The sequence below is a fragment of the Gambusia affinis genome, linkage group LG07 (assembly GCF_019740435.1).
Source record: "Gambusia affinis linkage group LG07, SWU_Gaff_1.0, whole genome shotgun sequence".
NCBI lineage: Eukaryota > Metazoa > Chordata > Actinopteri > Cyprinodontiformes > Poeciliidae > Gambusia > Gambusia affinis.
In genome coordinates, this window is record NC_057874.1 from 22,139,792 (window position 1) to 22,155,162 (window position 15,371).

The following is a 15,371-nucleotide window of genomic DNA, read 5'->3' on the forward strand; positions in this document are numbered from 1 at the left end:
TATATACCTGAGATAAGGTATAAAATAATAAATACAAAACAAAACAAAAAAAAACTTTTTAAAAAAATGGTTAGTTTTTTTTAAAAAACAAACCATTTTGTTTGTTGCATAAAATTCAATGTTCTTTTTAGAAATTGCATTTTAAAAAGAATGCAATGTTTGAAGGCTCCATGTCCTCACCTAACACAGCCTGTCATGAATGCTCAAGGTAGTTGGCATGGCCACTGATGATAGCGGATATCACATTTCGCAGTGAGCAGATTGCTAGACAGTGTTAAGACACTCCTTCTGGCTCTGAATGGTTGCCTTTGGTCAGGAGCTGTAACAAATTAGGTGAAAAATATCAGTCTTTTCACAGATTGTGTCAGAACATATACAATATGGTGACAGTTTTAACAAATGTATGAAAAGGATATTTTATATTAAGTTCTGTACTCCACCTTTAAGTATCTTTATATTCATGCTAAAAATATACAAACTAGATATTAAATTGCTTTAAAATTTGGAAGATAAAATCATGGGTTTTCTTTTTTTTCCTAATCTCCAGGATTAGGAAAAATCCTGGAAATATTTCCTCAAATATTTCTTATCAAATCTGTTATTATCACATCAGTAAGAAAGAAAAATACAATAATTCAGCAGATGTGTCAGCAAAAAAATTGGCTGACTAATTTTGCTCCCCAAGTTCAAGCTACACATAACATAATTACAGTGAGTGGAACATCACCCTGGTAGTTTTTTATTATTGCTCATTTTAATGGCCACCTCTGGGGTCATGATCTCTCGGACTGACTTGGCCCCTGATGTCTTGATTCTTTATAGGCTTTTTGCATGTCAGTGCAACAACACTGGAGAGACCTGTTAGAAGGAAGTGAAGCAACCACAAAGACGTGTAAGAGCGGATTGAAAACACTAACGGAGTGGTTCGCTGACCTCAGAGGAAGGAAAGAGACAAAGACACCAAGTGGTAGATGCAGAAGCAAAGACAAAGAAAGAAAGTGACTGTTTTGTAGGTGGTCAGAGGGTCTAAATGTCAAAGGGTGGCAGTTTGGAGCATGAATGTCAACCTGTAGCTGAGAATATAGTTTCTTGCACAAATACAGTTGTGTCTCTCATGCATGCACAAAGTGCAACGCTGAGTGAGAAAACATTATAAAAACACTTGAAGACAGGTAAAATAAAGTTGGACAGCTATTTGACGTGAGGCTAAACCTAACAGTAAAAATCTAACAGCTGCTGCCAAAACATTTGATTCTAACTAAATCAGATTAGTAACTTTAGAACAGTTTTGGTAAATGGAGCTTTATCTGTGAGTCAGGGCCATTAGCAGCCCTAGTTTGAGCTGCCTTGGGCTCTGTAATTAACTTCGCTCAAGCGCAGCTAAACATTTTTGACATTTTTCCTTGTCCAGAATTAACTGTCACAGCAGAGGGAGAAAGTAACCATCTTGTCACATTGCGTTTGTTGGCGGGTTGTGGAACGTCGTCCTCCTCAGTTTTGTTCTCTTTCTCATTCTCACTGCTTCTCTGTCCCAGTAACACAAACGCAAACCCTCTCACAGCTTGGATCTTGTTTCAAGTAACATTTCATGACGAAGAAGATGATGGAAAATTTGAGTGTAAATATCAACAGCATTCTTTGGTTTTTGCTTTTCTGTATGACGTTAGATCATAGCAGCATATTTAATCTACAAATTGCGAAAATCCCAACTTTGTTATAAAACTGCTTTTTTATTACTGGTGTTACACTCAATATAATCTGTGAGAGGTTTTGTATTAATTAAAAGTTAACAAGTCATATTTTGAAAATTTAAAATGACCTTTTTGAAGACATTCAGTGTTGAGGAATAGTGTTATGATCTGTTTTATTTTGTAATATTCTGCTAGTTCTAGATCCCTCTAGTTCCTTGACTTGAATAATTGAGGGATATTCAAGTGAAGTCCTTGAGAGCTTTTTGTCAACATTTTGGTGTATCCTGTCTTCAGGTCGTCAGTGTCAATTGATTGGATTGCTGTCAGGCTTATAGCAATCAGGGAATTGCATACGAGGGAATTAAGCCATTGGGTGCAGGTGTTTTTGGAAATGGGAAAGTTACAAGATAGCGACTCTCAAGGGTTGAACTTGGGCACCCCTGCTCTTTATTTTGCTTTTGCTCCTTTTTAGTCCTCAGTTGCTATAGCTATTTTGCCCCAGCTTGCTTTGTGTTGCTTCTATCCTGGTTCCATCCTTGCAGTACCCTCTACAAGCAAATAACACACACAGTATATATTTCTTTGCATTGACTTCCATTCATTTTTGCCCCATAAGGAGCAGTTGGTCCAGTACAAAAAAAATGGTTCTTACACTGTATCAAATACAAGGACCAGACATACACACACACGCCTGCAAACACACCTACACACTTAAGTTTTACAAAGCAGCATATTTTTCTTATTGGTTTAACAAGGAAACTGAGAAATGAGAGGGTTGATGTGTTTGGAAAGGCCCAGGGTATGGTAAGTATGTTGCCTGCAAAGTGTCAGCTTCCATGCCATCGGGAAACTGCCTGGTTTACAGCAAAGAATTGTTTTTGTATCTGCATAAACACACACTTACTATTTAATGTGCAATATGTCATGAAGAAGTAACTGCAGTTTCAAAATAAATTAGGCAGATGATGCCAAGAAAAATGTGTTAGAATGTGTGCATTTATGGGAGATAAACGTAATAATAACCTGAAGTGATAAGTTTTAACCCCAATAACAACCCATAGACTATATTTTAAAATAAAACATCAAAATTTAAATTAAAATTAAGACCACGTTCATTTTAACATGCATTATGATTATCATTATGATTTATGTGTGCTATCATTTGTTGTGATTCTTTAAATTAGTTTTTCTTCATTAAAATTGCAGCTTGGAGCATAACTTTTCTGAGAATGACAGTTAGCAATATTACTTGCACATCTCTCTTGTTGAATCTTTAATGTTTGAAGTAGGACACAATAGAAAAAAATCTGTCACATTTCTTGTCAAGCAGATGGTGAAATGAAAGCAGCCAACAAACTGCAAAAGAAAAAGCAGTTTCTATTTAACCGGCTCAATTGCATAAGAGGGTTTCCAGACTGTTCAAAAGCCCTTTAATGATGGTAGAGTTGAACTTAGACATCGCCCACACAAATTACTCATAATTGGCTATTTCTGCTAAGTTTCATTTATTGGGAAGACCAGGTTTTCAGTCATTTCACTTTGTTGGATAGTCACAATGAGTCGAGAGGTTATGAAAACCACACAACTTAATGTCTGACAAGCACAACTGACATACCACCCAGTGAAAGTCACGTGTCGATACAGTTCAAATTCCCCCATGATGAACATGCATCAAACCCCTCACCACATGTTAGCATTTCAGTCGTTCACAGGCCATTACCCAACTGGTGTAATTATACCACATATTCCATATATTACTTTTAATGAAAGAACAGCAATTATAGTATTTCACTCTGCCTTTCTCTGTGTTAGCTGATGCCTCCATAAAAGTCTGTGATTAAATTAGTCAGAGGAAAGTGCTTAGATTTTATATGACAACGCCTGATGCATCGCTCAGCAACAAATTCCCCGACCAGCAGTAAATCTTCTAACGGGCTCTGACTGTGGACAGGTGTGTCTAAATGGCTAAAAAAGACAGGAAGACAAGTCCAGTTCTAAAATGTATGCTCTAACACTTTGTCCATTCCTGTTGATATAGAGCCTGCTTCTCTCAACTATCTGACAGAGCCTTTAGGATGACCATTACTTCCTTTTTGAACCATTTTTCTCTTTAGTTTGAACTGTCAAGTTTTAAGAAAAGCAGGACTTGACATGCTGAAACATATCTGCATCTTAATTTATGCCTGCAAACTTGCATTGCACGTAAACACATCAGATTTGACATTTCTTCTCATCTGTTTTCCTTCGTTTTCCTACAAAATATTTTTGCCAAAGCCTTTGTCAAGTCAATGTAACTTATTACTTCAGAATATAAAAGATCTTACCACCAGATGAAACATATCACCTATGTTTCATTTGTTTGTGTGGCCAATAGGGTAACAAAACTTTATAAAAGGAGGAGAAAGCAACTCATAAACCCAAAGAAAAGGCTCAACGTGATGTTAAAATGTATACAAAATTAAAATAAAGACATAAACATCATAATACCTTCAGAGCCACGTAAAGACAGTCACAAAGATGGCCTTCTATCACCTGAAGAACATTTCCAGGATTAAAGGACTAATGTCTCAGCCAGATCTAGAGAAACTCATCCATGCGTTTATCTTCAGTCGTATTGATTATTGTAACGGCGTCTTCACAGGCCTGTCCAACAAATCAATCAAACAGCTACAGCTGATCCAGAATGCTGCTGCTCGTGTTCTCACTAAAACCAGGAAGATAGAGCACATAACACCAGTTTTAAAGTCTCTCCATTGGCTCCCTGTAGCTCAAAGAATAGACTTTAAAATACTGTTGTTAGTTTATAAATCACTGAATGGTTTAGCACCACAATACATTAAAGATCTGCTGCTGTTGTATCAACCTTCCAGACCTCTGAGGTCTTCTGGTTCTGGTCTGTTCTGCATCCCCAGAACCAGAACCAAACGAGGAGAAGCGGCATTTAGCATCTATGTACCAAAAATCTGGAACAAACTTCCAGAAAACTGTAAAACAGCTGAAACACTGACTTCCTTTAAATCTCAACTAAAAACCCACTTGTTTAGAGTTGTATTCGAAACGTAATCAGTTGCAAACTTATTGACGGAATCTGACTATGTTGTGTTTTTATTATTGATTCTATGTTGCATTGTATCTTTGTGTTTGATTTGATGTAAAGCACTTTGAAATGCCTTGGTGCTGAAATGTGCTATACAAATAAAGTTTGATTGATTGATTGATTGATTGATAATACCCCATAACTCAAGCACACAGTTTAAAGCATGTTAATATAATCATAAATAAAAATGTTAATCCTTAAATTTCCAAAGAACTGAAATTCAATAAAGTACTGCTTAAAAAAGTGTGGGAATTGTCCTCAACAGTCACCAGGAGAGGGGCTTAATTTGGTACCTGATGGAACGGCCATCTGCACTGGCCAATTTGTCCAAATCCAGGGACTTCACAACTGGCATAAAGTGGGTTCCACTCAGTTCTGTGCTCATGCATGGTGCCTGCTGCCACACCAGTATTCCTCTCCTCTTTCCTCTATCTCTCTGCTGCTTTTACTTGGTTACTAATAAGTCCCTGCACCATGCCTGTCTATTAGCAGTTGATTGTTCTGATTGTGACTCTGTCACCAAATCAATTGCATTCAAAAACATCTTGGTATCATGAGGAATTTACAGAGGGAAACAAAATCTAAAAACTTCAAAACACTGTATAAACAAATTATGCAAAATGAATGGATCAAATACATAACATTCCCAGTGTAACATTTGCTCTTATTTTATTTGTTTTATTTTAGGAATTCAGGAATTTTTAAAATATGGAGCGCCTGCATTAAGTTGCTGAATAGGGGGCAGTGCAGCAATAGGAAGACAACCCAGCTTTAAGCACCATTGCTATTATTTTGAACTTTATTTATCAGAAATTAAAGGAGTTATACATTGAACTTTAAGTACATAAGTTCTGCACACAGAGTACATGCCACATTTTCTAATTTGCTACTCCAGTTCCTGGTGTGGAATCTAACCATAAAAAATAAAAATAGTGTAACATTAGCAGTAAAGGACCAATATCACATGAATAATTCAATGTGCAAATGCACACCAGTGTATTCATGTGAGCCTGAAAAATCTGACTCCATTAGAAAAGGCCTAAGTGTTAAAGGTGCGTAAAATCTTGCTTAATTATAGTCAATGCTTTAGAGTTAAAAGTTTCATGCTCTCTAATGAATTTTAGTTCACAGGGAAGATTTTGAATTATGGTTCCTATGATGGAGAATGTTGACTGTTTAAATGCAGTTCTGCAATGGAATCTTTTCTAGCTTAAGTATTTAAAGAATAAAATAAACAGGATTCAGTTGAAATTTCAAAATTCCATTATATTTTTTTCAGACATGAAAAGGTCTCGAATAAATTGACTTCTTAACCACAATTTGTAAGACCTTGATCAAATAATGGATGCATATTTTATCTGAAAAACATGTGCACATACTGCCAGAAGGTATCAGATATGACTAAAAGTTACAGAGATTTTATAAAGTGAAGCTGTTGTTGGAGGAAGTCAATTCCTCTAACAGCAGGTTACAGTTAAGGTTACAGTTGATTTTTTAACATTTTATAAATTTTGCAGTTAATTTAAAGTTCTGTTACAAGAAAAATTCTCAGAGTGTCCATACAAATTTTATTAATATATGCTAACTTTTTCCATTGCTGCTTAATGGGTTTCTTATTTTAAAAACAGGAGGAGAAAGACTTTTTAGATTTTGGAAACATGATTTGAATGAGCCACTTATACATTTAACCCAAAACTGCAGACGGGGCAACAGTAGCCCGCTTCAGCGTCTCAGGAACTCACAGATTGCAGCTGAGCAGTTTCATGTCTGGCCAACAATAAAAAAAAATGAGGAACAGGCAACCAAGTATTGACTATTTTAAAATGTCTGTATTCTGTACGTAATAAGTAGATACATATACACTTACATAGGTAGACAGAACATGTTGTTCTATAATATCAAAATTAGGCATAAATTACTCAATTAAGAACTTCAAAGATGTTAGTTTGGAAAAAAATAGGATAGAATTGAATCTGAAATAGCAGGCTTTCTTTTATAAAGATAACAAGGAAGAAAATGGCATCCTGGATACCACAAGGCAGGCCAGATGTTTTATGGTAGATGCTAAATAAATGTTTATTTGGAGAAGTAAAAAGATGTTTGTTTTGGTCTTATTTGAAATAGAGATGACAAAACAGATAGGAAGATCATACAAAGTTAAAATTGACTTTTGAAGGATTGTTCAACTGATTTATTTGTTAAGTTGTTAAAATAATTGGTTTTGGAACCTTCATTTAATGTTGCTCAATCTGACTTCAAAACAAAGTGCTGTGCATGTGATTGTAGGGGCTCTCCAAAGAAAATCATAACTGAACAGAGCTGGTTCAAACTTTTTGTTTGAAGTAGTTTTGATACTCACCACCAGCATTTATTCTCTGCTGAATACAGTTAAAGGCTTAAAATAAACATACAGTAAGTACACACTCCTACATGTCTTACTAAGGTTGAAAATTCCCTCATTTAAGCTGAGTGACTGCTAGAGACTGCACTGATGCAGACCGGACATGTGCACGGTGAAATAAGCCTTGTCAAGGCACAGAAATGGCAAAGGAAGAGCATAACATATTACTGATAGTTTATTTATGAATTTTCTCCCACTTTTCATGAACAATAGTCATTTTAGACAGCCAGTGTGAATTGTTGGGCTCTCAAAGTTTTACTTGTATTTCACAGCAGAAGGAATTCAGAAGTTGTTCAAGTCATGCTACAGTGTGAATTGTAAGCGCTGGGAAGAAAAGGGTTAGACAGAAAGAGAGGTCCTTCTGACAAGGGAGGAAACCTTCAGTTGTCAGTCATGCCACTTGTCTTTCAATAACTGTTTAATCCTGTGCTGAAAGCTGCTAGGCGCTGGATCCAGAAGCAGTCAGGAGGTTAAAGGTTAGGTGAATGAAGAAACCTCCCTCTTGCTCCTAAAGGCTTTTTCCATTACTGGTGCCTATCTGGTTGAAAGGTAAGGTTTCTAATCATCTCATTGTTTTTTATGAAACCAGACATCTGAGCTTTTAATATCAAAGCTGTAGCTCAGCAAGTCACAGTGATACAGATGAAAGTGATACCGAAGGGGAAATGCAGACGACCGTTATCAACTTTTGCAGATGGCATAAAATGTCTCTGCCTGAGAGCAGATCTTTAATACCTTGCTAACCATTTTGAAAACAATACAATGCTTTCTGCAGTGCATGTCTGAAAAAGACAGGCAAAAAATCAATTTACGTTTAAACTATGTGGGTATAAACATGAAATAATGAAATGAGCACAAAGAAGACAATACACTTGTTTTGTACATAAATACATTTGAGCTTATGTAAGACTTGTCATCTCCATGACAACAGCTTTACTGGTAACATGGAGACAAGTTATTTGTGTACAGCCGCAGCAGGATCTTCCAATTGAATTAGGCTGCACCTGTGCACATTATGGATAGGAATAATAGACTGAAAGCAAATGTTACAGTGAGCCTTTTGAAGGTGAGATATGAGCAGTTTGAGTTTGAGTTGCTTTGTTCACCACTGAGAAAATGCTTTTGCTCATGAGAAGTGATTTAGCAACGTTTTGAGAGTGAAACTTTTATTTTATAATTGATCATCTTAGAACCTTTTTGTCATTGTTAGTTTAAATTTTGTGGTTTAAAAATGTGATGGCCTACTTAGTATTTTAATCAGGTGTATCCTGATTGTCTTGGATCCTTTATGTCATTGAATTAATTATTATATAGATTAAAGTTATTTCCATATTCTTATGTTAGTAATATGCTATTACAAATGCATGAAATTAATAGAGTATGTACTCAAGTTTGCAAATATCTGAAAAATAGTAAATACTATCATGATGTGCATTTAACAGTGAGTTTGTGAAGATAGTTCAATACTTATATAGTGCATCATTATGAGTGCAAATTGCTTTGAAAATACATCTTTGGTGTTTAAGTTAATATTTTTTCATATTTGCCAAGAAATATCCTAAAAAAGAAGTATCCTTAAAAAGTATATATATAAAGCTATTTTCATATTTTTTTATAAAGCTTTAGGGACCTGGACATTTGTTATAGACACAATTTAAAACTTCAAGTTATATACAGTGGATGGAAAGGTACAGTCTGAAATTAAATCAGACTAATAATTTCCTATTTTATGTCAATCAGGATTGCCCTAAAATAAAAAAAAAAATATTTAGCTCAAACTAAATTCAATAAAGACAAACTGAGCTATTACAAAAAGTAGTTTTCAAATAATAATTTATTAATTAAGAGGACAAAATAGCTATTCAATCTGTTTTGACCCTCTGGGAAAAAGCAATTGACATTATTTTGGTAAGAGTTGTGTATGTCAATCCAAGAACACACAAAAAAGACGTTGTGACAATTATGCCAATGGACTGAAATGCCTCTTAAGTCTGGCTGAAATAGCAAGATGAAAATGTTAATTTTTGACCTAATCTTCACTTTTCTGCAGTATTAAGGATGCTCTGATTATCATAATGTCTCTATAAATAATCTCAGGAGATTTCTCTGCTGTGTGTGGTGTGTTAAAGAGTGATCTAGTCATCTCAAATGGACGTCGGACCATTACGAATATCAGGGATTTTAAGCATGTGGAATTGTGTTGACCTGATATCAGAGAGTGTGAAGTGTTCCCTGAGGAGAAACAAGCACACAGCCTGTTCAATGTGTTGACAATAAGAAAGTGAGGTTATGCAAAATGGAGGGGAATCAAAAACACAGAAGACAAAACAAATGCAATGGCTATCACCATAGCTTCTTCCTCATTGGTCATGTTTATTTATTCTGAACTCATGTTTCATTATGAGATTTCTTTGCTGACATCTGAATTGTTTTTGAGTGAAATCTGTTCACTCAGAAGCAAAGTGAAAAGATAGTTCAAGTAAAAAAATTCAGTCCTGAGGAGTGTACCAAAAACTCCAAGAAAATATTTCAAGAAGCTTGTGACCCAAGTCATACAGAATTAAAGGTAATTTTATCAAACAGTATGAAAATAAATGTTAAATTGTACATCCAAAGTACCGGTAGTAAAAAAAAAATTACGCTAGTAATTATCTAGTCTGAATTGTTTTGCAATCCTAAAGTATGTAAGGTATTAAAACTGTATGTTAACATTTAGTTTTAACTGTATGTCTAGATATGTCATTTCTGCTCACAAGACTATTTACACCACCTTACAAAAACTGGGCAAGGTTGCAAGATAACAAAAACTAAGACTTCAAAAACTTTAAAATTTCCATATGTGGGTTTTAAACATAACCAAGGTCATTTAACATAAAATTATCAGAAGTTTTCAAAGTGAAATTCTATTCTTTTCTTGGCCTATCCACCCACCCTCTGTACTTCCCCTCTAGCAAACAATGTGGTATCACAACACTTTCAAAACCAAATGTGATACTGACACAAACAGAACACCATCTATTGATTTCTCTCCAGAGACAGTTTAGGTATTTTTGGGTGGGGTGTCTATAAAAAAGGTGTTTGGTGAAACTGTCACAACAAAATGTTCTTGACACATAAAGAAAAAAAAAAAAAGTCAGACTTTGGAGATCAGAGAGGTGTGGCAGTAAAAACTGCACACCATAACTGAAAGGCTACCACTTCCAAACTTTGATGTTTTAAAGTAGTTTATTTGAGACCATCTTGAGTTACCTTGCGTTTCTCATACCAGTCAGTCTTGTGCAATTTAAACTAAACAATCAACCTAAGAGTGATGCTTTTGGACTATGGGAGGAAGTCGGGAAATTCAGAAGGAACCCATACATGCACAGGGAGAAACTCCAAGCAAACTTCATACAGAAAGACTGAAATTCTGGATTTGAACTCAAGACTTTCTTGCTGCACGGTGACAGTGCAACCAACTCTGCTATTGTGCATCTTGCAAAAATATGCTGTTGATTTGATTCCATTGTCTTTGGTTTTACTTTTCCATTATCTTTGGTGGAAAAATAAAATCTCAGACACTGCACAGCAAAACAAAGGAAAATGAGGTTAAAACAAATTAGACATGCATGTAAATACGGTAACAATAAAGGTGGGCAAAACCCCTTTGACAGCGGAGATGAGAAAAACACCTCTTTTCTGTAGATGTCAATCATACTGAAGGAGGAAAATGAGATCCATGAATTTATGTGACTGAACTGAGTAAGATAAGAGCAAAACCATGTAATGCACTGTGGCAAAAGTCTCACATCAGACCAGGGAAAAGAAATGGTAAAATTGTGCATCTAATAAAAAAGCCATGTTTTTTTGTCAAATATTAATGAGTCTATGAAAGGGTTTACTCATAGCAGGCGCTACTCTGAATTTATAAGGGGCCGCAGTACCATGGAACTGTGATAAATAACTTCTGCCTCTCACGACCACACCCTCTGTAACCTTCTGTTTTTAATAGATGGGTACACAGCAAAGGCAGTGATCTCTGTGTCCCTCTTTTATGCTCAGGGCATTGTCTGTACGTGTCCCAATGCACATGCATGCTTTGTGTTGGTGCAGCTCTGACTTATTTTTCACTTTTCCCTTTAACTTCCTGTGAGTCATCAGCAGTAGGGAGGGTGAGGGGGAATACTTTACAGCTGTAGCTTTATTTTTATGTGAAAACACTTCTTAATGCACACAGAGAACAAAAGCAGGAATCTGGTACAATGTTTTGCTTCACTTGTAAATTCCTGTGCCCGTACCTAACTTGCTTTGCAACTCAATTGTAAAGTGCGGTTATAGAGCTGTTACATAACCTTGCTTATTTAAGTATGTCATGAGCCTAGAGTGGCTTATGTAACTTTACAAGATGGTATAAATCTGTAGATCCTCTCCTCTTTCCACTTATCTAAAAACTAAGATACATCTTTTGTGCTGTTGGGAACTGCTTTCAGAAAATCAGTGAGAAAGTGCCCTTGATTATACTGCATGAGATTAGTATTGCTAAGGCGCTGGTTTCTCCACAATTAAAGTGATGTGCTGCAGTTGCAAATGCTTCCTGTCACAAGTGAGATACAGAGAGATGAAAATTAAGATTATTCAGGTTCTTCAGATGTTCATAATTAATGTTTTCAATTCCATAAAGGCAGCAAAAAAAGTATTTTATCTATAGAGAATAATTTTTGACTAATGGAACCGCAAGATGAGATTTAATGAACAGAACAAAAGTAACTTGTAAATGTGTCAAAAACACATTAAAATTAAACTTCTGTATAACTCTGCCTCATAAAATTAAGTTTTGTAAAACTAATGCTGGAATGCTTGAGAAATGTTGATTGGAATCCTACATTTGGTAGGAAGTTTCATTGATCTTTCCAATTCAATATTTATTTTAGGAAATAAGTTTTATATCCCTATAATAGCTTTTTTTTTTTTTTTTTTTTTTTTTTTTTAAACTTGTTGATTTCAACACTAGTGATATTATTCTGTTGATTCTGTAGCTGAGACCACTCAATCAACTTGAACACATAAAGACTAGAGATGGAGATTAGCCCTGGCTATAATCTTGCATATTTATATTCTGTTCATTAATATCTATTGTCCATTTACAAAGAAAAAAAAAATACAAACAGATAGGTTTTATATTACTACAATTTCTTCTGTCACTCTTAAATTATTTTACAAATTTAAAAGTTTAAAAAGCCTTGAAAACAATTCCAAAAATAACTGCTACCTAAAATACTGGGTTCTTATATTAAAGCTGTCAAACTATAAATACGACTGCTGTGTTTCACTCAATGGAAAGATCAAAATAACACTTGCACAGGAACACAGCCTCTTTCATTAAAGAACATGGCTATACGCTGAGAAATGAAAATAGTTGAACCAATGTAATTGAATTGATTCAGTTGGTAATAAGTAAGTCAATTGAGTTTTTCCAACTTTACTTTTTCATACGTCTGAACAAATTTAAGTCTGTCTTACTTGAGTCATTTAGTTTACTTCAAATAAAGAAGTTAAAAAAAGAAGTAATCTTTTTAAAGATTTTTTTTGGCTCAGGCAACCTTTATTTGAGAGTATTTAAACAGGAAAGTGGGTAGAAGAAGACATACTTCAAAGGTTATCAGGCCAAACATATGTAGAGCACAACCAACATATGCCTCCATATGTTGGTTGTGCTCTACCCCTATCACCACAGCACCTCAGTCAGTGCAGGATTTGTCACTGGTGAAGCTTGCATCGTGACATCAGACCTAGGTTACCAATGCAGCATTTAACTTAATTGTTTCAAATAAAGTCAAAGTAAAAAGTTCCTTTAAGTTAAAAATCAAATCAGCATTAAAATTATGTTGTCATCACTAAACAAAAAGCATTAAGTGTGATTAATGTAAACAAGTCCATAACATGAACTACTGCCCAAAGCAATGCATTTTGTTACAAATTCGGTGTACTTCAGAAGAGGAATCCATTAATTTATTATCTTGTTTAGCTAATATGACAGCTGTCATGCTAATTAAAGTCCATTACTGATTGGATGAACAAACTTGCTGTTATGTCTCTTCTCAAGGACTCCCAGCTGCTAACAGTAGAGCTGAATGCAGGAAAATTTCTAGAAAAACCCATCAAGAAAACTTGCCCAACTAAGTTAACCGTGGCCAATTCAATTAGTCAACAAATGGTTACCTCAATTATGTGAACAATCAATCTGAAAAGAAAAAGAAACACATAACACATCTGAAAAATTTTACCCAAAAAGAAAAGGAAAAAAATAAATCTTCGCCTGACAGGACATGATGTCTAATGGCTACTATGTGAATTTAATGTTTTCACAACTGGACTCATGTAAAAACAATTTTTGGATACAGGAGCAAATGTGGCTTGAGGTCTAGCATCAGATTTAATTTTACTCGCTGCAGCACATAACATAAAAACAGCAAATAAAATTTCTTAAAAAGATCTGAACTATCCCTTTCTTGTAAAGTTTAACCATAATGCTTCAGTAATGGGAGCAATAGAGGAACACTTAATTCAGAATTGACACTTCTACTCCATCTCTGTCTCTCTTGTTTTATCCATAATTTAAACACATTATTTTGTGACAATTTTTCCCTTTCCATCTGTGTCTAATTTTTTACTTCCAAAAAGCTTTCGAATGCTGTTTGTCAAATCAGGACGCAGTATGGTATTTTAAATATCATGTTATATCAAACTGGCTCACTGCCTGAGTCACAGGTCGGCTAGGCAACAAATCTAAACTCTCCAGATGGCCGATACATTTTTGAGCATGAGCTAATAAACCTTTCTGATTATCACTGAATACCAAATTAATTATCATTTGTAATGTGTGTTTATATTTCTCCTATCCATATCTTTCTTATCTTTTCAAATTCTTGGCAAAATTTAATTTGAATCGAAGTCTGACAAATTAAAAGTTGGAGACAATTGGGTTATTTGCTTGTTATAGACAATTATAGACAATCACAATACTTGTTCCAGAACATTATTTGTTCTTGACATGTGAATATGCCTCTAAAAAGCAATCATATCTAACAGTTTTTATAACTCAAAGATGTTAGAAAATATGTAACACTCTGTTCTATTACCAAACCCAGATGAAACCAATTTGTTACTTTAGTAATTAAATGTTTAACAAGTTTCGATGATGTTCATGTGATTTATGTTAAAATCATAACTATACTGTCATGAGAATAGGCACAAGAAAAAACACTTTTGCATCACCTAACTTCTCAAAAGTAGGTATTTGCTTTGTGTAGCAGCTCTAACAGGATGAGCTGCTACACATTAGCAACAATATATAGTTCGTTATGTGAAGTATTTGACTGTTATTAATGTTATTGAGAAGCATTACAACTTCTTGAAACATTTCACTTTGCAACTATTCCAAAATAAGCTTCGAAATATTAAACTCTGCACTGACAAATAAAACCTAAATGCAGTCAATTTAGCATTTGTAATGAATTATTTTCATTTACAGTGTAGGTTTAATCTGACCTTCAGAAACTAGGTCACAGCAAAAGGGGTTCTACAAAGTAACTGAACAGCTTTGATCTTTTTTTTGAAGTTATGTATTTAGCATTTCCTTTCATTAGATCATGTTCAGTATTTACAGCACCTTGCAAAACATTCACACAGCATTGCAGTTTCACATTTTGTCAAAATGTATTATTTATTTTATTACAAAAAACATGATGTAACTGTAAAATAAAAAGAAAAAATACATTATCTCAAAATGTAAATAACATTTTTTCATATGTGTGGTACGCATTTGCATTCTCTGATTCTATACTTTGTCAAGCCACCTTGCATTTTGCAAGGCATTTTATGGTAATCACACTAATTTCGCATGTAATTAGCTGAAGTGTTATTCTGTGCCAATATATTGTGTCAATAATATTACCCATTTTATTACATTCAAAATGTACGATTCATCTCAAGTGATGGAGATAAACCATAAGTCATGCTAAATTGCACAACTGGCAACATATCTTTTATTTACCCCTGTGTGTAAGTGTTTTTTTTACTCTTCTCTCTCTTGTTTGAACAAATTTTCTGGATTTGGATTGGAGTCCTTGAAGTGAAACCAGAGTTTATAAAACAGATGCTAAATTAACAAAAACTTAACTTGACTGTTTTACATCTAAATATT

The 15,371-nt window shown here is 34.6% G+C and overlaps 1 protein-coding gene across 1 annotated transcript in view; it reads left to right on the forward strand.

Annotated features, from left to right (window-relative positions):
* The first annotated feature begins 7,573 nt into the window (after positions 1-7,573).
* The window catches only part of tox2 (TOX high mobility group box family member 2), a 124,573-nt gene continuing 116,775 nt past the window's right edge, over positions 7,574-15,371 (forward strand). The window contains exon 1 of the mRNA XM_044122005.1: positions 7,574-7,738. The gene's annotated coding sequence lies outside the window, so the exon portion shown is untranslated. The remainder of the gene's footprint in view (positions 7,739-15,371) is intronic.